This window comes from Amborella trichopoda, chromosome 10 (genome assembly GCF_054954075.1).
Source record: "Amborella trichopoda isolate Santa Cruz 75 chromosome 10, AtrichopodaSantaCruz75HAP2 v2.0, whole genome shotgun sequence".
NCBI lineage: Eukaryota > Viridiplantae > Streptophyta > Magnoliopsida > Amborellales > Amborellaceae > Amborella > Amborella trichopoda.
Genome location: NC_142345.1, coordinates 12,126,612 through 12,145,307, shown reverse-complemented (window position 1 = coordinate 12,145,307; position 18,696 = coordinate 12,126,612).

Here is an 18,696-nt window from a genome sequence, read left to right as displayed (position 1 = left end):
TGAAAGATTGTGAAGTTTAGATTATCCATATATATATATATATATATATATATATATATATATATATATAAACCCCTAGAATTACTGATTGGCTTAATCCCTTAACCATGATAAATGGTGTATCAATACATTGGTGATTATTACATACAGAGGCATTGGATAATTTATATTTAATAAATAACCTACTACCATCTGCAGTGTTTAATATTTGAGTAGTTTTGTCAAAATATTTGGAAGGTACAAGTCCTTCGTTTATACAATTGAGATCAGCTCCAGAATCAATAAGAGCTGATGTTTCAAAACTATAATTTTTATTAACAATGATTTTGACTTGGACAAACCATTTTTGTACTATTATTTTATTTATTAAATTAACTGAAGGGATTGGTACTGACAAATTAAACAGTAAGAACTATTCCACAGTGGAACTGGGCAAACAGTTATAACTGTAGAATTTGTACAACTGTTCTTCTTACCTCATAAGTAAGATAAAGAGACATTTTACTATAAGAAATTAAGTGAGATTGACCACCAAGAAAGTTGGTCCGAGAGTTAAGACAAGAGACAAGTGAACGCCGATGCGAAAAGTACCGCCAAGTCCAGGAGAGACGCTTAGGGAAAAAAGCTAAGGCCACTGAATGTCCAGATTGTCATTATCCGCAACCTACGGATGGCAAATCTCATAAGAAATCTTACTAGTAAAACTGTACCTTCATCTTCCAAACTTAGAGTCAAAAATAAAGAACAGATAATCATAAATGATATTGAGGAAAATATCCAAAATTGGAATATACCCAAGGTACCAATACATGATGTTTATAACAAAGGATCATTCAAACTTAAGATGGGATATGCCATCAAGACTGTAGAAGAAAGTCTATCAGTCACACAAAATCAAGAAGACTTTCACCTACTTTCTAAAAAAGTAATAGAAAAACATAAAGAACATAATTACAAATATTTACACATTGGCCTAATCCAAATAGCCGTGAAACCTTTGACCCGACCAGGGTTAAACACTTCTGTGCTTGTATGCCTAAGAGATACAAGACACAATATTTTCACAGACTCTCTACTAGGCATGGTAGAATCCAGCCTCTGTAGCGGGCCAATATATTTTAACTGTTTTCCTAATTTTTCTGTTTCTTTAACAGATCCCAATATTTTAGATATATTAACAATAAATCTTAAAACACATGGTTTTAATATGATCCATGGATCACAAAATCTTGCCATAGTCTATAGAATATACTATAAAGTTATGAACACATTAAGTCCAAATACCTTGAAACTTGATCAGAAAGATCAAACAATTTTGTTTCAAACAAATATAGAAAAATCCAATATGATAGTTCCAAAGACTATAAAATGGTCAGATATAATTCTACCTCAATCATGGGCATTACAAAATGCCAATCAACCACGAGAAATTCCTCAACAATTTATTCCTAATCATATCATAGAACATACAGATGGAAATGTAGAAATACAATTCCAAAACACAAAATCACAAACACAGAATGATATTGATATAAACAGAAGGAGAAATAATAAACAAAGAATACCAAATAGAAAATCAATTTCTCATACCCCAAATGTTATTATATTACCTCCTCCAAGTCATAATCATCCATCTTCATCCAATAGTCAAGTAAGCTTATCTAATTCCGATATACAATTTCAAGGAACACATAGAACTAGAGATAATATTGTAATCCCAACATATACATCATCTCAACATACAACTTCTAATACGGAACCAAGTATAGAAGAATTACATGATTTTCAAGTTTGTACTTTACAACTTGAAGAAGAAGATCCTACTCAATATTCGGAAGAATACATAGCATCCTATCTAGCCGCCAAGCTAGAAAGGAAACAAAGAAAAATAAATAAAGCTTTCATTAAAAAAGATTATTTATCAGAAGAAAATAAAAATATTAGAGAATGGTATTTACAAAGATTCCAACCACCTAGATTAATGGAATTACTACATAAAAAATATAATAAATTTTTACATAAGGAAAGATTAAATATAGGATTTTTTCATTGGTTAAAAGACCTATGTTTAGAAAAGAATATTACTATTCCCTCTTTTGACAAAATTCAAACCATAGAAGAAAAAACATATATCAGTACTGATGGTACTACAACTGCTAGTATTCATCCACCAGAGAAAAGCATTATACTCAAAGCAGGCATTCCAAAGAAAAATGAGCCTGTACACTCTTCCTCCTTTTATGATATAGTGGCTACCCCATATAAAGCTATACCTAAGGAAATCAATAAAAAACAAGAGTATATACCTCATATTGTAGAACAAAATAATTACACTAATTTATATCTCCAATCCCTTGGAAAGCAAACTGAAAGAATAGAAAGAATAGTATCCAAGGAACTACCTACGGTATCTCCCATACCTAAGTCAGTATTATTTAAACCACCTCTTGAGTTAAATAAAAATAAATTCCATATTGGAGAAAATAATAAATCCCTTATGGATCAATTAATCTCCAAACTATCCCAACTAGATTTGAAAGGCGTACCTTCACCTCAAATCCATATTCCTCCATCTACCATCACTTCACAGATACCTGAGTCATCTGACAAAGGTAAAGCTGTCATACCTGAGCATGAAACTATGATGCTCACCGAAGAAGAACCCATAATAGAGGATACAATCCAAAATCAAGAAAAAGCCTTTATGGATACTACACCTCTAATGGATACCATTAATAAAATAGCTTATGGGAAATACTGGAAACCCATAACAGCCTTACCCTATCATAAGAGACCTACTCCTGTTGACATTCAAATGGAAGAAGATTCAATACAACAGGCAGTGTCTTATTCTGGAAGATCTATAGTCAATTGGCAGATAGATGGTTTATCCGAACTCAAAATACTAGATGTCATGAGACATATGACCATGTATGCCTCTGCAAATAAAATGGCAGGCAACCATGACCAAGAAGTCGCCAAAGCCATAGTAAATGGATTCACAGGCTGGTTAAGAGGATGGTGGGACTTCTATGTGGATGATGACACCAAACAAAGGATTTTAAACAATACTAGACAATGGACTGGAAGAAATGAACAAAACCAAGAAGTTATATATACAGAAAGTGATGCTGTTAATACCCTGATATACACAATCACCTTACATTTTGTAGGCAGTACTTCATTACTTGCAGCAAGATCAGAAGACTTGCTATCTAATTTACGCTGTCCTACTCTTTCTCATTATAAATGGTATAAAGATGTATTCTTTTCAAGGCTTTTAATACGAGAAGATTGCCAGCTAGACCATTGGAAGGAAAAATTCATAGCTGGCCTTCCATATCTATTTGCTGAGAAAGTCAAAGAAAGACTTCGCAAAAAACACAATGGAATAATAGTATATTCATCATATACACTCGGAGAACTCTCCGCAGAAATATGTGCAGAAGGCTTAGCCCTCTGTACTGATATGAAATTAAAAAGGCAAATAGACAAACAAAAGCTCACTAAGAAAAAAGAACTTGGAGATTTCTGTGAGCAATTTGGATATTACTTAGATAGAAAAAATATGCCTGACTATGTCAAAAAGAAGAAGAAAAAATACAAAAAAGAGAAATATATTAAATCCAAAAAGAAGAATAAGGATAAGGAATATTACAAAAAATCAAAAAGAAAACTAATCAAAAAATTTTCTCCTAATACAAAGAGAAAAAGCAAACTCCCAGTATGCTATAAGTGTGGTAAAGTAGGACATTATAAACACCAATGTAAATTAAAAAAGAAAATAGACTCATTAAATATAGATGATTCAATTAAAGCAAAATTAAAAAGTATAATATCATATGATTCTTCCTCCTCTACTTCTACTAGTTCTTATACTGAAGAAATCGATAGTAATGATCTTGATTTTATAGGTTCAGATAGTTCTTCTACCAATACCGAGACTACTACAGAATCATCAGAAGATTGTAGTTGTCCATTACCTCAGCACAATGTTCACACACTCACACAGGAAGATAATTTTATATTAGACATTATAGATAAAATAACTGATCCCGAGGAAAAAAGAGCTATCATCACCCAATTTATCAATATTACCAAAAACAAATCAAAATCACCTATTATCAAAAATCCAGATGAATATAATTTTTCTGCTATTATCAAAAGAGTAAGTGATCAACATACTTCTCAAAAAGAACCTACAATATCTGATCTCAAAAAGGAGATCAAAGAAATAAAATCAGAAATAGTACAATTAAAAGGAAGAATTCAAATATTAGAATTACAACAAATGTCTCAACAAGATTCTGAGACAGATGAAATAGAATTCAATGATTTGATAACAGATAACCCAATAGAAACCACTGGTCCCATAGAGACTAGTGAGACTAGTGAAATACTAACAGTACCAATCCCTTCAGTTAATTTAATAAATAAAATAATAGTACAAAAATGGTTTGTCCAAGTCAAAATCATTGTTAATAAAAATTATAGTTTTGAAACATCAGCTCTTATTGATTCTGGAGCTGATCTCAATTGTATAAACGAAGGACTTGTACCTTCCAAATATTTTGACAAAACTACTCAAATATTAAACACTGCAGATGGTAGTAGGTTATTTATTAAATATAAATTATCCAATGCCTCTGTATGTAATAATCACCAATGTATTGATACACCATTTATCATGGTTAAGGGATTAAGCCAATCAGTAATTCTAGGGGTTCCATTTCTAACATTGCTTTATCCTTTAACTATTAATGAAAAAGGAATTTCATCAACAATTCAAAATATTCCAATACAGTTCAATTTCATACATAAACCAAAACTAAAAGAATTAAATAATGTCAAAAGCCAATTACAAGGCAAAGAAAAATTTCTTTGCACTCTTAAACAAGAAATTAAATATAAAGTAATTGAAGAGCAATTACAAATGCCTTCAATCCAACAAAAGATTCAATCAATACAAAAGCAAATAGAAACCTCAATATGCAGCGAACATCCTAATGCTTTTTGGGATAGGAAAAAACATAGTATCAGTTTGCCATATGAATCAACTTTCACTGAAAGTCAAATCCCTACGAAAACTAGGCCAATACAAATGAATACTGTTTTATTAGAAATGTGTAAAAATGAAATAGCAGAACTCCTACAGAGAAAGCTCATTAGACCAAGTTCTTCACCTTGGAGTTGTGCAGCTTTTTATGTTAACAAAAATGCTGAAAAAAAGTAGGAGTTGAAGTACGAGCTTCTGGGTATGTGATTTGATGTACTGGTGATTGAGATGGTGAGCGAATATTCAGGGGTAAGGGTTCCCCTTCATATGGGACTAAAGAATTCATGGGTTGTTTTCCCCGGCGAGTATTGCCTCGGGAGCCCATATTTAAGGATGTAAGATCCTTATCAGAGAGATTATCTTTGAATAATTGAAGTGCAAGTGAAAGTGGTTCTTCGTCGTTGGCGTCAGTGTTGCCCCCCCTGCAAAAATTCTCGGGTCAGAAAATCGGGTAAAGAATTGGAAGACCCGGGGAGATGTTCAATAGAGAAATCAAAGGCAGAAAGGATGGCTTGCCATCGAGCAAATATTTGTTTAGAAATCAAATTTTTAACATCTTTTTGCAAAATATCTTTGGCTGCTTTGCAGTCTGTGCGTATAAGAAAAGGTTGATTTAAAATATCACTTTGGAATTTGGTAACACAATGAACAATGGCTAATAATTCTTTTTTCACCATTGAATAATTTAATTGAGTAGAATTCCAAGCCTTTGAAGTATATCGTATTAATTGTTCTTTGGTATCTACCTGTTGTTTGAGTATACCACCAAGTCCTTTATCGGAGGCATCACATTCGATTATTTTGAAAGCAGTGGGATGAGGAAGAGAAAGGCATTCAAGGGTTTTTACCTTACTTTTTATTACCTGTATTGCTTGAGTATGGATGTCAGACCAAGGAGGAGGATTCTTCTTGAGTCTATCATATAATGGTTTGGAATCCAAAGCAAGGTTAGGATAGAAATCACTTACGTAATTGAGGCATCCTAAAAACCTTTGTAACTCAGTTTTATCAAGAATCTTATCAGGAAATTTATCAGCAAAAGCTATAGATCTATCTATTGGAATAATAGTGCCATCAGTACTGATATATGTTTTTTCTTCTATGGTTTGAATTTTGTCAAAAGAGGGAATAGTAATATTCTTTTCTAAACATAGGTCTTTTAACCAATGAAAAAATCCTATATTTAATCTTTCCTTATGTAAAAATTTATTATATTTTTTATGTAGTAATTCCATTAATCTAGGTGGTTGGAATCTTTGTAAATACCATTCTCTAATATTTTTATTTTCTTCTGATAAATAATCTTTTTTAATGAAAGCTTTATTTATTTTTCTTTGTTTCCTTTCTAGCTTGGCGGCTAGATAGGATGCTATGTATTCTTCCGAATATTGAGTAGGATCTTCTTCTTCAAGTTGTAAAGTACAAACTTGAAAGTCATGTAATTCTTCTATACTTGGTTCCGTATTAGAAGTTGTATGTTGAGATGATGTATATGTTGGGATTACAATATTATCTCTAGTTCTATGTGTTCCTTGAAATTGTATATCGGAATTAGATAAGCTTACTTGACTATTGGATGAAGATGGATGATTATGACTTGGAGGAGGTAATATAATAACATTTGGGGTATGAGAAATTGATTTTCTATTTGGTATTCTTTGTTTATTATTTCTCCTTCTGTTTATATCAATATCATCCTGTGTTTGTGATTTTGTGTTTTGGAATTGTATTTCTACATTTCCATCTGTATGTTCTATGATATGATTAGGAATAAATTGTTGAGGAATTTCTCGTGGTTGATTGGCATTTTGTAATGCCCATGATTGAGGTAGAATTATATCTGACCATTTTATAGTCTTTGGAACTATCATATTGGATTTTTCTATATTTGTTTGAAACAAAATTGTTTGATCTTTCTGATCAAGTTTCAAGGTATTTGGACTTAATGTGTTCATAACTTTATAGTATATTCTATAGACTATGGCAAGATTTTGTGATCCATGGATCATATTAAAACCATGTGTTTTAAGATTTATTGTTAATATATCTAAAATATTGGGATCTGTTAAAGAAACAGAAAAATTAGGAAAACAGTTAAAATATATTGGCCCGCTACAGAGGCTGGATTCTACCATGCCTAGTAGAGAGTCTGTGAAAATATTGTGTCTTGTATCTCTTAGGCATACAAGCACAGAAGTGTTTAACCCTGGTCGGGTCAAAGGTTTCACGGCTATTTGGATTAGGCCAATGTGTAAATATTTGTAATTATGTTCTTTATGTTTTTCTATTACTTTTTTAGAAAGTAGGTGAAAGTCTTCTTGATTTTGTGTGACTGATAGACTTTCTTCTACAGTCTTGATGGCATATCCCATCTTAAGTTTGAATGATCCTTTGTTATAAACATCATGTATTGGTACCTTGGGTATATTCCAATTTTGGATATTTTCCTCAATATCATTTATGATTATCTGTTCTTTATTTTTGACTCTAAGTTTGGAAGATGAAGGTACAGTTTTACTAGTAAGATTTCTTATGAGATTTGCCATCCGTAGGTTGCGGATAATGACAATCTGGACATTCAGTGGCCTTAGCTTTTTTCCCTAAGCGTCTCTCCTGGACTTGGCGGTACTTTTCGCATCGGCGTTCACTTGTCTCTTGTCTTAACTCTCGGACCAACTTTCTTGGTGGTCAATCTCACTTAATTTCTTATAGTAAAATGTCTCTTTATCTTACTTATGAGGTAAGAAGAACAGTTGTACAAATTCTACAGTTATAACTGTTTGCACAGTTCCACTGTGGAATAGTTCTTACTGTTTAATTTGTCAGACAGTGTATCACTGTATGGCTCTGATACCACTTTGCGCCAGGATCTACAGCACTGTCTTTTGATTAGGTTTTATCTATTTTGATTGATTGATTTTAGTTCTAAGTCTTCGACTATTGCGGATAATAGAGTTATAATAAATAAGTAAACAGCAAGCTGTTATATTGGATTAATGATTGTAAAATTCTGTAGTAATTTAAACAGAGTAGTATGATTCCTATGAGAGGAATTATAGAGATGTCAATTACAATCCATTGAGCATAACTAATATCACCTATTTTAATATTAAATAAAATTTTAAACTGCATAGAAATTTGCTAAGAAATCACACTAGCATCTTATTATCATTTACAGGGAAGATTACAAGCAAATATTACAGAGAAACTAAAACAGGAAAGAAATCATCCTGTGTTTGTGATTTTGTGTTTTGGAATTGTATTTCTACATTTCCATCTGTATGTTCTATGATATGATTAGGAATAAATTGTTGAGGAATTTCTCGTGGTTGATTGGCATTTTGTAATGCCCATGATTGAGGTAGAATTATATCTGACCATTTTATAGTCTTTGGAACTATCATATTGGATTTTTCTATATTTGTTTGAAACAAAATTGTTTGATCTTTCTGATCAAGTTTCAAGGTATTTGGACTTAATGTGTTCATAACTTTATAGTATATTCTATAGACTATGGCAAGATTTTGTGATCCATGGATCATATTAAAACCATGTGTTTTAAGATTTATTGTTAATATATCTAAAATATTGGGATCTGTTAAAGAAACAGAAAAATTAGGAAAACAGTTAAAATATATTGGCCCGCTACAGAGGCTGGATTCTACCATGCCTAGTAGAGAGTCTGTGAAAATATTGTGTCTTGTATCTCTTAGGCATACAAGCACAGAAGTGTTTAACCCTGGTCGGGTCAAAGGTTTCACGGCTATTTGGATTAGGCCAATGTGTAAATATTTGTAATTATGTTCTTTATGTTTTTCTATTACTTTTTTAGAAAGTAGGTGAAAGTCTTCTTGATTTTGTGTGACTGATAGACTTTCTTCTACAGTCTTGATGGCATATCCCATCTTAAGTTTGAATGATCCTTTGTTATAAACATCATGTATTGGTACCTTGGGTATATTCCAATTTTGGATATTTTCCTCAATATCATTTATGATTATCTGTTCTTTATTTTTGACTCTAAGTTTGGAAGATGAAGGTACAGTTTTACTAGTAAGATTTCTTATGAGATTTGCCATCCGTAGGTTGCGGATAATGACAATCTGGACATTCAGTGGCCTTAGCTTTTTTCCCTAAGCGTCTCTCCTGGACTTGGCGGTACTTTTCGCATCGGCGTTCACTTGTCTCTTGTCTTAACTCTCGGACCAACTTTCTTGGTGGTCAATCTCACTTAATTTCTTATAGTAAAATGTCTCTTTATCTTACTTATGAGGTAAGAAGAACAGTTGTACAAATTCTACAGTTATAACTGTTTGCACAGTTCCACTGTGGAATAGTTCTTACTGTTTAATTTGTCAGACAGTGTATCACTGTATGGCTCTGATACCACTTTGCGCCAGGATCTACAGCACTGTCTTTTGATTAGGTTTTATCTATTTTGATTGATTGATTTTAGTTCTAAGTCTTCGACTATTGCGGATAATAGAGTTATAATAAATAAGTAAACAGCAAGCTGTTATATTGGATTAATGATTGTAAAATTCTGTAGTAATTTAAACAGAGTAGTATGATTCCTATGAGAGGAATTATAGAGATGTCAATTACAATCCATTGAGCATAACTAATATCACCTATTTTAATATTAAATAAAATTTTAAACTGCATAGAAATTTGCTAAGAAATCACACTAGCATCTTATTATCATTTACAGGGAAGATTACAAGCAAATATTACAGAGAAACTAAAACAGGAAAGCAAGAATAAACGAAAAAGGGAGCATAAGACTTACTGGGTGCATATACAGTAACTGGAAAAGAGTTTCCAGTGGTGAGGACAGTAAGAAGGCAAATTATTGATATTGCAATCACACATTAAGAGTGAGGAGAGAGAGAACCTGGTTCAGCTATGAGGGCAGTGATAGCTGTGAATGGGAACAATTGCAGAGTTCGGATGCAGGTGTAGATCAGAGGTGTACAGATGTAGAGCAGAGGTGCACAGATGCAGAGCAGAGGTGTAAAGGTTCAGGTGGCCTGAGTTTCAGAGGTTCAGGTGGCCGGAGGTTCAGAGGTTCAGGTGGTCTGAGGTTACAGGTGGTCAGAGGTCTGAGGTCATCGGAGGTCTGAGGTTATCGGAGGTTTGAGATCATCGGAGGTCTGAGGTCATCGGAGGTTTGAGATCATCGGAGGTCTGAGGTCATCGGAGGTTTGAGATCATAGGAGGTCTGAGGGTTTCCGGTAAGGTTGAGAGGTTGATGAGGGTTTCCGGTAAGGTTGAGAGACTTCAGGTAAGTTGAGAGGCTTCAGGTAGGTTGAGGTAGGTTAAGGCTTCGGGTAGAAGGGAAAGCTTGGCTCTGGAAGAGGAGAGGCTCTGGAAGAGTGGAGGAGTGAGGCCCTACTCTGGAATGAAGGAGGTGCTTCCTTCTTATAGGAGTCGTGGGAGATTCCTTTGGCTTTACAGCTGGCCATTAGGTGAGAAGAGGACAAGATAGCTTTGTCGGTGGAGGAAAGCAGCTGGCAAAAGGAGAAGAGGACAAGATAGCTTTGTCGGTGGAGGAAAGCAGCTGGAAAAAGGACAAATGAAGCAGATGCTTTTGTCGGCCAGTGGGGTATGATGGAAAAACAGCTGGCAGCTATTTTGTATTGGACAAAAAAGGAAAAGAGAGAGAATATGTGGAGTGCATATGTGGACAAAGAAAAGGGAATCTTTGGTGCATATGGACAAAAGAGAGGGGCCCAGATGTCTATGACAAAAAGACAAAAAGAAGTGTCGGTGGTATGACAAAAGTGCTAGTGGTAAAAAACATGGTAAAAAGTAAATTATCTCGGCTCTTTTGGCCTTATTACAATGAGTGTCCTTTTTTTGGTGGTAGGACCCATATTATCTTTCTTTTTTGCAAGGTGATGATTATGGTCTCTGGCTAAACTCGTCTGGATCATCTTCTTCTGGATCTGTCTCGTCTGGATCTGTTTCTTCTGGATCCCCTTGACTGAGCTGAAGATACCTATTGGTGTGGAGTGGAGAGGACTGAACTGTTTCTTCGGAAGATGTCGGTTTTCTTCCTGCTTCAGCAAATATCTCTTTCATTTGTTTTTCAAGTTCGTCCCTGGATGCATGAGGGTTGGTTTGAAGCATGGTTCTTAAATAAGTGGGAAAATCAAATGAAGTGTTTGGAGTATTTGGGTCTTTCTGGTATATAGGTGATTCAGGAGGTATTCTCTTTGGGGTGACTTTGGTGAGATCCATTTGGAAGATATCCCACCATTTGACAGAGATGGTCTTTCCCAAACGAGGGATGTAAGTATAGTCATTTGAAGTATTTGGGGAGATGGTATAATCCCATTTCATAATCCAAGGGATTTGGTATAAAGCCATGAAGTAAAGGTGAGTGTCAACTGTATTATTGGTATTATTATATTGTATAAATTGTTCCTGCAAATCCTTGAAGGCAGGAGGTAGGATCATAGCAGTTGATCCCCACACAAAAAACCAGTTTTGAAACCAGGTGGGGAATCTTTCGAAAATTGGTAGCCGGAATTGTAAATACCAGCTATGAGTATTGTTGGGGTTTTGGTAGTAGAAAAATTTATGCCAAGCTTCTATATACTCAGCGTATTTAAAATATTTGTAAGAAAATTCGGTATTTTGTAATTTCTTCCCATGTGCGGGATTAGAACCCCACTCAGTATAAGGAAGGAGCTTTTTTATCTGCACTTTGGAATAAGCTATGATTCTGGTGTTTTGTTGGAAATAATGGACAACAGAGATGGATCCTGTTTCCATTAGAATTGCTTCATAGTATTATCTTGTCTTAACCCCATTGATAGGATTAAGATGATTTAATAGATATAATGGTGCGAGCTTGCTTGGGTCCATGTGAACCTGTTGATGCTCTATGGAAATATCTATTAGAAAGGCTCTTTCAATGTATTCAGATCTGGGAGTATTGGTTGGAAGAGTGGACTTGGATTGGGCAGGTGAAAAAGTAGGAGTTGAAGTACGAGCTTCTGGGTATGTGATTTGATGTACTGGTGATTGAGATGGTGAGCGAATATTCAGGGGTAAGGGTTCCCCTTCATATGGGACTAAAGAATTCATGGGTTGTTTTCCCCGGCGAGTATTGCCTCGGGAGCCCATATTTAAGGATGTAAGATCCTTATCAGAGAGATTATCTTTGAATAATTGAAGTGCAAGTGAAAGTGGTTCTTCGTCGTTGGGGCTACCCCATATAAAGCTATACCTAAGGAAATCAATAAAAAACAAGAGTATATACCTCATATTGTAGAACAAAATAATTACACTAATTTATATCTCCAATCCCTTGGAAAGCAAACTGAAAGAATAGAAAGAATAGTATCCAAGGAACTACCTACGGTATCTCCCATACCTAAGTCAGTATTATTTAAACCACCTCCTGAGTTAAATAAAAATAAATTCCATATTGGAGAAAATAATAAATCCCTTATGGATCAATTAATCTCCAAACTATCCCAACTAGATTTGAAAGGCGTACCTTCACCTCAAATCCATATTCCTCCATCTACCATCACTTCACAGATACCTGAGTCATCTGACAAAGGTAAAGCTGTCATACCTGAGCATGAAACTATGATGCTCACCGAAGAAGAACCCATAATAGAGGATACAATCCAAAATCAAGAAAAAGCCTTTATGGATACTACACCTCTAATGGATACCATTAATAAAATAGCTTATGGGAAATACTGGAAACCCATAACAGCCTTACCCTATCATAAGAGACCTACTCCTGTTGACATTCAAATGGAAGAAGATTCAATACAACAGGCAGTGTCTTATTCTGGAAGATCTATAGTCAATTGGCAGATAGATGGTTTATCCGAACTCAAAATACTAGATGTCATGAGACATATGACCATGTATGCCTCTGCAAATAAAATGGCAGGCAACCATGACCAAGAAGTCGCCAAAGCCATAGTAAATGGATTCACAGGCTGGTTAAGAGGATGGTGGGACTTCTATGTGGATGATGACACCAAACAAAGGATTTTAAACAATACTAGACAATGGACTGGAAGAAATGAACAAAACCAAGAAGTTATATATACAGAAAGTGATGCTGTTAATACCCTGATATACACAATCACCTTACATTTTGTAGGCAGTACTTCATTACTTGCAGCAAGATCAGAAGACTTGCTATCTAATTTACGCTGTCCTACTCTTTCTCATTATAAATGGTATAAAGATGTATTCTTTTCAAGGCTTTTAATACGAGAAGATTGCCAGCTAGACCATTGGAAGGAAAAATTCATAGCTGGCCTTCCATATCTATTTGCTGAGAAAGTCAAAGAAAGACTTCGCAAAAAACACAATGGAATAATAGTATATTCATCATATACACTCGGAGAACTCTCCGCAGAAATATGTGCAGAAGGCTTAGCCCTCTGTACTGATATGAAATTAAAAAGGCAAATAGACAAACAAAAGCTCACTAAGAAAAAAGAACTTGGAGATTTCTGTGAGCAATTTGGATATTACTTAGATAGAAAAAATATGCCTGACTATGTCAAAAAGAAGAAGAAAAAATACAAAAAAGAGAAATATATTAAATCCAAAAAGAAGAATAAGGATAAGGAATATTACAAAAAATCAAAAAGAAAACTAATCAAAAAATTTTCTCCTAATACAAAGAGAAAAAGCAAACTCCCAGTATGCTATAAGTGTGGTAAAGTAGGACATTATAAACCATCTGTACACCTCTGATCTACACCTGCATCCGAACTCTGCAATTGTTCCCATTCACAGCTATCACTGCCCTCATAGCTGAACCAGGTTCTCTCTCTCCTCACTCTTAATGTGTGATTGCAATATCGATAATTTGCCTTCTTACTGTCCTCACCACTGGAAACTCTTTTCCAGTTACTGTATATGCACCCAGTAAGTCTTATGCTCCCTTTTTCGTTTATTCTTGCTTTCCTGTTTTAGTTTCTCTGTAATATTTGCTTGTAATCTTCCCTGTAAATGATAATAAGATGCTAGTGTGATTTCTTAGCAAATTTCTATGCAGTTTAAAATTTTATTTAATATTAAAATAGGTGATATTAGTTATGCTCAATGGATTGTAATTGACATCTCTGTAATTCCTCTCATAGGAATCATACTACTCTGTTTAAATTACTACAGAATTTTACAATCATTAATCCAATATAACAGCTTGCTGTTTACTTATTTATTATAACTCTATTATCCGCAATAGTCGAAGACTTAGAACTAAAATCAATCAATCAAAATAGATAAAACCTAATCAAAAGACAGTGTTGTAGATCCTGGCGCAAAGTGGTATCAGAGCCATACAGTGATACACTGTCTGACAAATTAAACAGTAAGAACTATTCCACAGTGGAACTGTGCAAACAGTTATAACTGTAGAATTTGTACAACTGTTCTTCTTACCTCATAAGTAAGATAAAGAGACATTTTACTATAAGAAATTAAGTGAGATTGACCACCAAGAAAGTTGGTCCGAGAGTTAAGACAAGAGACAAGTGAACGCCGATGCGAAAAGTACCGCCAAGTCCAGGAGAGACGCTTAGGGAAAAAAGCTAAGGCCACTGAATGTCCAGATTGTCATTATCCGCAACCTACGGATGGCAAATCTCATAAGAAATCTTACTAGTAAAACTGTACCTTCATCTTCCAAACTTAGAGTCAAAAATAAAGAACAGATAATCATAAATGATATTGAGGAAAATATCCAAAATTGGAATATACCCAAGGTACCAATACATGATGTTTATAACAAAGGATCATTCAAACTTAAGATGGGATATGCCATCAAGACTGTAGAAGAAAGTCTATCAGTCACACAAAATCAAGAAGACTTTCACCTACTTTCTAAAAAAGTAATAGAAAAACATAAAGAACATAATTACAAATATTTACACATTGGCCTAATCCAAATAGCCGTGAAACCTTTGACCCGACCAGGGTTAAACACTTCTGTGCTTGTATGCCTAAGAGATACAAGACACAATATTTTCACAGACTCTCTACTAGGCATGGTAGAATCCAGCCTCTGTAGCGGGCCAATATATTTTAACTGTTTTCCTAATTTTTCTGTTTCTTTAACAGATCCCAATATTTTAGATATATTAACAATAAATCTTAAAACACATGGTTTTAATATGATCCATGGATCACAAAATCTTGCCATAGTCTATAGAATATACTATAAAGTTATGAACACATTAAGTCCAAATACCTTGAAACTTGATCAGAAAGATCAAACAATTTTGTTTCAAACAAATATAGAAAAATCCAATATGATAGTTCCAAAGACTATAAAATGGTCAGATATAATTCTACCTCAATCATGGGCATTATAAAATGCCAATCAACCACGAGAAATTCCTCAACAATTTATTCCTAATCATATCATAGAACATACAGATGGAAATGTAGAAATACAATTCCAAAACACAAAATCACAAACACAGAATGATATTGATATAAACAGAAGGAGAAATAATAAACAAAGAATACCAAATAGAAAATCAATTTCTCATACCCCAAATGTTATTATATTACCTCCTCCAAGTCATAATCATCCATCTTCATCCAATAGTCAAGTAAGCTTATCTAATTCCGATATACAATTTCAAGGAACACATAGAACTAGAGATAATATTGTAATCCCAACATATACATCATCTCAACATACAACTTCTAATACGGAACCAAGTATAGAAGAATTACATGACTTTCAAGTTTGTACTTTACAACTTGAAGAAGAAGATCCTACTCAATATTCGGAAGAATACATAGCATCCTATCTAGCCGCCAAGCTAGAAAGGAAACAAAGAAAAATAAATAAAGCTTTCATTAAAAAAGATTATTTATCAGAAGAAAATAAAAATATTAGAGAATGGTATTTACAAAGATTCCAACCACCTAGATTAATGGAATTACTACATAAAAAATATAATAAATTTTTACATAAGGAAAGATTAAATATAGGATTTTTTCATTGGTTAAAAGACCTATGTTTAGAAAAGAATATTACTATTCCCTCTTTTGACATATTGATATAAACAGAAGGAGAAATAATAAACAAAGAATACCAAATAGAAAATCAATTTCTCATACCCCAAATGTTATTATATTACCTCCTCCAAGTCATAATCATCCATCTTCATCCAATAGTCAAGTAAGCTTATCTAATTCCGATATACAATTTCAAGGAACACATAGAACTAGAGATAATATTGTAATCCCAACATATACATCATCTCAACATACAACTTCTAATACGGAACCAAGTATAGAAGAATTACATGACTTTCAAGTTTGTACTTTACAACTTGAAGAAGAAGATCCTACTCAATATTCGGAAGAATACATAGCATCCTATCTAGCCGCCAAGCTAGAAAGGAAACAAAGAAAAATAAATAAAGCTTTCATTAAAAAAGATTATTTATCAGAAGAAAATAAAAATATTAGAGAATGGTATTTACAAAGATTCCAACCACCTAGATTAATGGAATTACTACATAAAAAATATAATAAATTTTTACATAAGGAAAGATTAAATATAGGATTTTTTCATTGGTTAAAAGACCTATGTTTAGAAAAGAATATTACTATTCCCTCTTTTGACAAAATTCAAACCATAGAAGAAAAAACATATATCAGTACTGATGGTACTACAACTGCTAGTATTCATCCACCAGAGAAAAGCATTATACTCAAAGCAGGCATTCCAAAGAAAAATGAGCCTGTACACTCTTCCTCCTTTTATGATATAGTGGCTACCCCATATAAAGCTATACCTAAGGAAATCAATAAAAAACAAGAGTATATACCTCATATTGTAGAACAAAATAATTACACTAATTTATATCTCCAATCCCTTGGAAAGCAAACTGAAAGAATAGAAAGAATAGTATCCAAGGAACTACCTACGGTATCTCCCATACCTAAGTCAGTATTATTTAAACCACCTCCTGAGTTAAATAAAAATAAATTCCATATTGGAGAAAATAATAAATCCCTTATGGATCAATTAATCTCCAAACTATCCCAACTAGATTTGAAAGGCGTACCTTCACCTCAAATCCATATTCCTCCATCTACCATCACTTCACAGATACCTGAGTCATCTGACAAAGGTAAAGCTGTCATACCTGAGCATGAAACTATGATGCTCACCGAAGAAGAACCCATAATAGAGGATACAATCCAAAATCAAGAAAAAGCCTTTATGGATACTACACCTCTAATGGATACCATTAATAAAATAGCTTATGGGAAATACTGGAAACCCATAACAGCCTTACCCTATCATAAGAGACCTACTCCTGTTGACATTCAAATGGAAGAAGATTCAATACAACAGGCAGTGTCTTATTCTGGAAGATCTATAGTCAATTGGCAGATAGATGGTTTATCCGAACTCAAAATACTAGATGTCATGAGACATATGACCATGTATGCCTCTGCAAATAAAATGGCAGGCAACCATGACCAAGAAGTCGCCAAAGCCATAGTAAATGGATTCACAGGCTGGTTAAGAGGATGGTGGGACTTCTATGTGGATGATGACACCAAACAAAGGATTTTAAACAATACTAGACAATGGACTGGAAGAAATGAACAAAACCAAGAAGTTATATATACAGAAAGTGATGCTGTTAATACCCTGATATACACAATCACCTTACATTTTGTAGGCAGTACTTGTACTGATATATATATATATATATATATATATATATATGGGATGTGATTAGCCCACAAGCTCATATGAACATATGGCCCAACAACCTAGATTGAATCTGGGCCGATCTGACGATCATGGATATCCAGTAGTACTTGAATTTTATTTATTTTTCTACAGATCCAAATTATTTGAAATTTTAGGTGTGTGTTCTTCTCATCAAGGCGCATCTAATTAAAATATAAAAGAAAAGAGTATTCGTGAAAACTAAAATGACCGAAATACCCCCGAAACTTTTCAGGGGTATTTTAGTCAATTTATTTCATGTAAAATATTTTTTTTGATATTTTTCAAAAATTCATTTATTTTAATGAACACACGTCTAAAATTTTAAATGATTTGAATTTGTAGAAAAAAACAAAAATTCAAATACTATCAGACATCCGTAATCGTCAGATCGACTTAGATTCAATTTAAGACGTTGGGCTCATATGTTCATATGAGCTAGTGGGCTAATCTCATATTTTCCTCTATATATATATATATATATATATAAAGAGAGACGAAATATGAATGTTTGTTATGAGCAATGGTTTTAAAAACGGATCGGTGACCCGGATCGCGCACCAAAAAAACCGATTCTGATCGGGAATCGGGTGAATCGGTCAGAATAAAGCTTCAAAAAAATTCGAAAAAATTATTAAAATTCATTATAAATATTGTTTTTTAGGAATTCAATAAGAAATGAGGGTACTTCATTAAGAATTTTCATGTTTTTGAATGAATATGCGAATATTGATATGTTCTTTCCCTACATGAACCACCATTCAGCATTTAATTTACATCACACAAAAGGATAAACATAGAATTATCATGGATAAGTATATCAAAATACATGGACTACAATAAAGCATAAAATTAGTAACATATGATCTAAAAATAAAAT